Source organism: Camelina sativa, chromosome 20 (assembly GCF_030686135.1).
Source record: "Camelina sativa cultivar CO46 ecotype springtype chromosome 20, ASM3068613v1".
NCBI classification, from domain to species: domain Eukaryota; kingdom Viridiplantae; phylum Streptophyta; class Magnoliopsida; order Brassicales; family Brassicaceae; genus Camelina; species Camelina sativa.
The window spans coordinates 20,750,941-20,759,027 of NC_141899.1; the positions used below are offsets into that span (position 1 = coordinate 20,750,941).

General features: G+C 41.2%; 1 non-coding gene across 1 annotated transcript; it reads right to left on the reverse strand.

Annotated features, from left to right (window-relative positions):
* Nucleotides 1-268: 268 nt before the first annotated feature.
* LOC147919221 (small nucleolar RNA R71) lies at nt 269-375 on the reverse strand. Its single transcript, XR_015594257.1, has one exon. It is a non-coding gene; the product is annotated as a small nucleolar RNA R71 (small nucleolar RNA).
* Nucleotides 376-8,087: the final 7,712 nt, after the last annotated feature.

An 8,087-nucleotide genomic window follows, 5' to 3' on the forward strand; every position in this document is an offset into this window, starting at 1 on the left:
TGGATTGATCTCCATGATTCAAGCCAACAAGTTCTATGGGTTGCCAATGGAAAATCCCCTAGACCACCTTGATGAGTTTGATAGGATATGTGGTCTCACCAAGATCAATGGTGTGAGTGAAGATGACTTCAAGCTTAGGCTGTTCCCTTTCTCACTTGGAGACAAAGCTCATCTCTGGGAGAAGACACTTCCAACTGGAGCAATCACCACATGGGATGCTTGCAAGAAGGCTTTCTTGGCCAAGTTCTTCTCCAATGCTAGGACTGCTAGATTGAGGAATGAAATTTATGGGTTTGCTCAAAGGAATAATGAGAGCTTTTGTGAAGCTTGGGAGAGGTTTAAAGGATTCCAGACTCAGTGTCCTCACCATGGCTTCAGCAATGAGTCCCTCCTAAGTACTTTGTATAGAGGAGTGCTTCCCAAGATCAGAATGCTTCTTGATACAGCCTCAACTGGCAACTTCCTCAACAAGAATGTGGAAGAAGGATGGGAATTGGTTGAAAATCTTGCTCAGTCAGATGGCAATTACAATGAGAACTTTGACAGAACAATAAGGTCCACCTCCACTGATCAAGAGGACAAGTACAAGAAGGATTTGAAGATGGTCAATGAGAAGCTTGACAAGATCCTCCTTAGCCAACAAAAGTCCATTCACTTCATTGGTGAAGAAGAGGTTCCAGTTCAAGAAGGAGATAGGAAATTTGCTGAGCTCTGTTATATGCAAAACCAGGGTGGATTCAAAGGCTACAACCAAGGAGGAGGGTTCAAGAACAACAACCTCTCCTATAGAAGCACCAATGTGGCCAATTCACAAGACCAAGTCTATCCACCTCAACAGCCTCAACAGCAAAACAACTATGCACCCAAGCAACAACATCAAGTGTTCCAGCCCCAATTGTGTCCCCCACCAGGGTTTCAGACTAACCAAGGCCAGGCAAAAGACTTAAGAGCAATGATGCAGCAAATGTTGATTGGACAAGCCAATGGCAAGATTGAGGAGGCCAAACAGTTTGCTGAGTTGAACCAAAGGCTCACATCCCAGTACAATGATCTGAACATGAAGTTTGAGGGTCTCAACTCTAGAGTGAAGTTTGTGGAGAGCAACCTTGCCTCTACTTCAGCTCCTAAGCCCAACCAACTCCCTGGAAAAGCAGTTCAAAACCCAAGGGAGTTCACTGCCAAAGCTATTCATATCTTTGATGAAGCAGTCACTGAGGACAGTGATGTTCAAGATGGGGAGGATTGGTCATTTCTTGAAGTTCAGACTGAAGTTTGTGCAAAGCAGACTGAATCCAGTATTGCACTCGACCAGGTGCTCGAGCCAGCACTCGACCGAGTGCCTAATCGAGTGGTCGATCGAGCCAAAGGATCAGAAGCTGTCAAGCCTGCTAAGTACATTCCTCCTGCTTACAAACCGCCTCTACCATTCCCAGGACGTTTCAAGGCACAGAAGCTTAAGGAATTAAGGGAAATCATTGAGAAAAAAGAAATGATGGCTTTGCAACAAGAGGAAGTGAAAGCTTTGAAGGAAGAGTTTGTGATTGAGAAACAAGAGGAAGTGATGGCCATACAAGAGGTTATCATTGCTTACCAAGAAGAAGAGAGAGGACCTGCCTTGGAACAGTATGATCCATATCCTCTCTATAAGGATTTTTTGCTTGAATTGTCAAAGAAGAAGGCTCATGCTCAAGATGAGAAGGATCTTAAAGACCTTGGAGGAGTTATCATCCCAATTAAGCTTAAGGATCCATGTCCATTCTATCTGCCTTGCTCACTTAGCTATCTTCACTAGAAACCAGTGCTTATGTGACTTGGGAGCATCTATCAGTGTGATGCCTTACTCTATAGCACAAAAGCTTGGGCACATTGAGTTCAAGTCCACCAACCTTCACATATGTCTAGCTGATGGATCAAACAGAGATGTGGTTGGCAAGTTGGAGAATATTCCAGTCAAGATAGGAAAGGCAAGGATTCATACAGACTTTGTGGTTCTAGAGATGGATAAGGAGCCTGAAGATCCTATCATTCTAGGGAGGCCATTCTTAGCCACTGTTGGAGCTGTTATAGATGTTAAGGAAGGTCTTGTGACCTTGAACATTGCTAAGGGGATAACCATGAAGTTTAACATCTATAACCCAACCAACCTTCCTACCATTGATGATCAACCTTTTACTATCATGGACAAAGGTAGTCATGAAGGCTTAAGTGATGAGGCAACTCCAAAGGCTAAGCTCTCACTTCAAGAGGATTCAGTGGAAAAGCTTAAGGGTTCAGTTCAAGAGTTGACTGGTATGGTGAAGGATCTCCAAGTTAAGCTGAGCAAGAGGTCTTTGAAGAAGGCAAGACCAAGACTCAAAATCAAGAAGAAATATGGTTTGTGTGTTAAGGGTGAAGTGATCAAGGGTCAACTTAACAGTGATCAAGAGGTGCCAGGGAGGATTTCATCACCTCCTTGGTATCCAAACCAAGCCTGAAAAGGCAACCAAAGTCAAGCTTAGTGACTCTAAACAAGCTCACTAGGGAGGAAGTCCCTAAGGTATCCTTTGTAAATATGCTTTATTTTCCTTGTAGTTTTGATGTGTTTTATTTTATGTTTGTGTTGGACAGGCCTTTCAATGAAAGTGTAGATGGGTATGGAGAGATTTGGACTTGGGGAAGTAGATTCGCAAGCCCACTCGACCGGCCCACGACTCGACCGAGCTGAAAAGAAACCAAGGCCCACTCGATTCCCATTTCTCTAGAATGATCGAGTGGAGGGAAGAAAAAGAAGAAAATCTTGAATTTTCAAACTTTGGTCAAGGAGCTCGACCACGTGCGGTCGAGTGTGGGGTCGAGTGGCAGCAAAAAGCAGGTTAAAGATTTCTATTTCAAATTTGAATGGTATGGACGCTCCACTCTTGTCTCCTTGTCCCCTTAGCTTCTTTAAATAGAGCTTGATTCGATCATATACCTCTCACACTCTCTCATTTGCTTAAAAACAAGTTAAAATCAAGTTCAAATTTCTCTCAAATTTCATCTTTTTGCTCAAGCTTAGCTCTTTTAGTTTTTGGGTCACTAACCTATTAACTTTAAACTTTGAGTCTATTCCTCTCAGTTCTATTCGAAAATATCTTCAAGGATTACTAGGAAGTCTCAACAAGCGGCTGAAAGCTCCCTAGATCGTTGTGATGCTCGTCTTGAATCAAAAGGAGAAACTAGAAGAACCACTCGACCACCCACTCGAGCATGCACTCGACCGAGTGGTGGTCCGAGTAGCCGATCGAGTCGGATTCCAAGTTCAAGAAATCAGTCAGCTGAGGAAGATCCTGAGAGAGCTGAAAGTTTAGAAGAAAAGGAGCCAACTCTTAGGGAGATCATGAGGAGAAACAAAGCCAAAGGCAAGAGGCCAGCAGTTGAAACTCCACAAGAGGAGGATGAAAGTGAGAGTGAGGAAGAAGATGAAGAAGAAGAAGGAGAGGATGATGGAGAAGCAGAATCTTGTGGTTTGACTAAGAGGGAACTTTATTAAGACTTCATGATAATGCAGTTCTTGGGGACTAGATACCCACACAAAGAAACCATGGAGAAGCTAGGCATTGATGAAGATGTGGAATATCTTTTTGAGAAGAGCAGCCTAACCAAGTTCATGGGGCTTTGCATGGAGGGTTATAAGGAAGAAAGCTGTGAGTTTCTAGCCACAGTCAAGTTGCACACCTACATAAGGAAGGATGATGTGTTGGGAGCTGGTCATATTGCCTTTACTATAAAGGGGAAGAAGTATGAGCTTCCAATGAAGAAGATAGCCAAAATCTTTGGCTTTGAAGTTGGGAGTAATAGGAGCTTGAGGATACCAAGAGAAGAGCTCTTTGCTGTTTGGGAAACCATTGGAGACAACATCACTTACTCATCCTCCAAGACCAAGAGTTCCAAGATAAGAAGCCCAGTCCTAAGGTACTTCCACAAGGCCTTAGCAAACACCTTCTTTGCTAGGAAGGAAACTGGAAATCTCAATGAGGGTGAGCTCAAGATGATTGATATGGCTCTCAATGGAATCATCCTTAAGGCAAGAGATGGAACCATCATTCTTGGGAGCACTGTGGAGACTGATCTTGCAATGGTGCTCATTGACCACATGATATATTTGAGAAGTTGGGTAGGCAAGCTACAAAAACAAAGGTTCAAGAGGAGCCCTAACCATTGGAGGGATCATCACTCCAATACTACAAGCTGCTAAGGTCCCACTTAGAGGAGAGAAGGTCTTGCCAAGATGGATTGATTCAAGCTATCTCACCTCTACTCTCATACTAGCCAAGGAGATAAATCAAGGAAATCACATTTTCAACTTTGAGCTTCCAACAGTTGGGAAAAAATAGTTTATCCTACCTAACCAAGAGCTCACCACCATTCAAGAAGGAGCAAATATTGACTTTTGGCCAGCTGATGAGTTCTTGTTTGATGGGATAGTTCAAGTAAGAGCTGAAGAAGCTAGAGATGTGGAAATGGCTGATGGGGAGGAGCAGTTTTACTTTGAAGATTATGAGCCTAACCCAAGAGATAGTAGAGGAGTGAGGGAGAATAGCAAGAGGTTGACACTCCTACAAAAGTGGAACAAGTGGTATGGGAAGAAGTTTGATAAGCTAAAGAAGAAGGTGGGCAATATGGCTAAGTCCATTAAGGGCCTAAAGAAGGAGATTGCTGAGTTGAAGAGTGGAAATTCTTCACCAACACCATCTAGTCCTTTGAGGAGGAGTAACTCAACTAGAGCACTTTCAAGAGCTGAAAACCCTGTGGAACCAGCTAGAGCTTCAATGTACGAGCCAATTCAGAGGAAGAGGAGTTCAAGTAGCCGAGAACAACAACTTTCGAGGCACTCGAGCACCACCTCGACCGAGCACCCCAGATGCACTCGGCCAAGTTCCAACCCAGAACACCTTATGGCTTCCCAGCTCCAGCTGTTTATCCAGGCTATCCAGTTACCCTCCTTTCCCACCCCAGTACTTCATGGATCCAGCACTCTTGCACCAGTTCTACCAGCAGCAAGGTCAGAATTTTGGCACTCGCAGTCCAACTCGACCCCCCCACTCGACGGGCACTCGACTGAGTACCAATCGATTGCTATAGTCGAGTTGCCCCAGTCTCCTTCTCCAAGTCATCAACAAGACCCCAACTACACTTTTGACAGCATGAATGAGGATGTGGACAGTTTCTTCCACAATCCTTGAGGTACCACTATCACCTTCCCTTGTAAATACCATAGCATTTCATATTGTGTTTTGTTTTAAGACTTGAATCCTCTTACAAATTTCTTTCACACAGAGGACTGTGTGATTTAAGTTTGGGGGAGGGTTTGAGATAGCATTTGACATTGTGTTTTGTTTTCTTATTTCAAATTTTTAGCATAATCATGTTAGTATTTGCATAGCATCTAAGGCATAGAAAAACCCTAAAAATTTGAAAATTTTTTGCAAAAATCTTTATAAAAAAAAAGTGTTCATGTAGTTGCATTGCATATTAGGATCTTGTTTAGCATGTTTCATGTAGGACTGTCAATTATTTGCATTAGATATCTATGATGAGTTTTGCCTTCTTAGCTTGCTAGATTCACCAAACTAGGATCAATGCCCAAGTTAATAGTACTTTGATGCTAGTTGAGTAGTTAGAAGCATAAGATTTAACCAAGCCTTGAATTCCTGCATTGCATTTTGTCTAAATTGAAGCATGTTGTGATTTGATGCCATTTCCTACCTATAAGAACCTAATATTGACTTTCAATTATCAACTTGTGCATTGCTTTAAACTCATGGATACCATATACATATTTGGATCATCTTTCTCCTTTTTACCACTCTTGTTGATCCAAGTAGCTGATTAAACCATTAAAATCAGTTTCCCTACCCATTAACCAACCCTTCTTTCAAGCCATGTTTATTCTTGTGTGTGTGAGACCTATTTTTGGGATTGAGCTTGGTAGAAAGTGTTAGGTTTGAACTGACAAGAGTAAAGTCTTGTGTAGTTCTAGTTTGCATTTTTCAAACTAGATAGGACTAGGTGGTTCACTTGTTGGGTTTGGGACTTGGCTGTTTTGAAAAGAAAAGAGGAAAAAGAGAAAGAAAAAGGTAGAGTCTTTAAGACGAGAGTGTGTAAAATCAATGTCTAGTGAAAGGATGGGAAGTATGAGATTGTTTAAATGTGGTTCTAGTTAAAGAAAAGAAAAGAAAGAAAAGAAGAGTCTAGCAAAATGCTTGTATGTCTTAAGAATAAGAAGAAAAGAGAACCATAGCAAATAAGTAAGAATCCCCCATTCCACTAGAAAGATCAAATAAGAAACCTCTCCTAAGACTTTTAAATCAAAAGAGAAAAGGGTGAAAGAGAAGTGAAGAAGTTAAAGGGTAACACTAGGATCATTTGGGTTTAGATTGATAGGATAAACACTTTGGGTGCCTTTTGGATAGACAAGGTTTTGTTCTTGTATGTGTCTAAGTGTTCTTACCTTTAGCATTCTTCTAAAGCTCAATCCATTTTTTATGAGAGAACCTTGATATTGATAAGCCCCACTCTAAAAAAGAGACCATCATTGTCTTAAAACCTTTATCTCCAAGCCAAATGAGTTTAAGCATAGCATATAATTGATTCATGTTCTTGATTAATGAATGTTAAAGGAAATGGTTGATTTGAATGCATGTGGACATCTAAGGCTCAAATCAGTAAAGGTTGTGATAGGCTTGTCTAAAATCTTTAAGTACAGCTCATTCAACTTGCATCATAGTACTAGTAACTTGGACATTGATTCTAGCTGGTTTATTGGCAAGCTTTAGGAGCTGAGATCCCACTTTTAAACCTTACCTACCTTCTATGTCTTGATTATTTGCTTGAAGGCAAGCAAAGACTAAGTTTGGGGGTGTTGATGTTCATATATTTTACCCTGTTTTCCCTTAGTATATTCACATCTTTTGCATCTTTTGCTATCCATTATTGCATAGCTTTAGGACTGTTCATGCATTAGAGTATAGTTGCATTGCATTTGCATCTTTTCTTGCATAAACAGGTGATTTTGGAACCTAAGGAGCATGGAAGCAATGCTAAGAGGATTGAAGCTATCAAGAGGAGAAAGCAAGGAAGTTAGAGCTGAAGAACCAAGGTCCGGAGTTCCACTTGACCGCCCACTCGACCAGACACTCGACCGTGTGCGGAGAAGGACTCGACCGAGTGGAAGGAGCTGAAGAAAAGCCAACTCGACCGGTCACTCGACCGAGCACCAGGTCGAGCTGACCGAGCTGCCTAGCTACTTTGTCTTTTAGCATTTTTAGGGCTTCCACTCCTTTTTCTATATAAGGCCTACAGCCACCAAAGAGTCCAGCTTTTTAGATATTCTAAAACCTAGTATTTACCCTTTTGGGAATTATTGCTTTTTGCACTTTTATTTTCTTAGATCTTGTACCTCCTTGAAGGAGAAAAACAAGAGATTCCTCATATTTGTTGGTTTCATAACTTTCAAAATATTGAGAATTCGAGTTTGATTCCTTCTTCAATATTATAGATCTTTGCTTTATCTTTATATTGATGCAAGTTTCGGTATTTTTTGGGTTTATGACTTTGTTGTTCATCATGTGTGATTGTGAGTAGTTTCCTTAGCTCTTAGGGATGGTTTAGGCTGGATGGATGTTGTGGTTGTTTGATTTGGTCAAGCTTGATTGTTGTAGATCTCTTCTAGGCTAGATATTCCTAATGATGATCCTATAACCGAGAGGGTAGGGTTTGATCTCAAGCCTCTTAGCATCACACCAATGTCTAAGGTGCAAAGATAAGGCTAGATCTAGAGATTTTCATTAGGCATGCTAAGAGATTAGATGTCTTGTTTGATTATTGACTATAAATGATATGTTGCTTAATGCTTGCTTGTATAAGTTATTTGCTTTGTGAGAACAAGCCTAGAAATATATGAGCTTGATTGTTTCTGTCATGAGAGTGGATTAACATGTTCTTGGAGATCATTTTCTAGAGATTAGCTCATATTTGTTGAGGTTTGTTGATTAAGTTAGATAACCACAATCTAAAGTCCAGCCCATGAATTCATCCCTAAGACCTTCCTTGTTTATTGATTTCCTAGC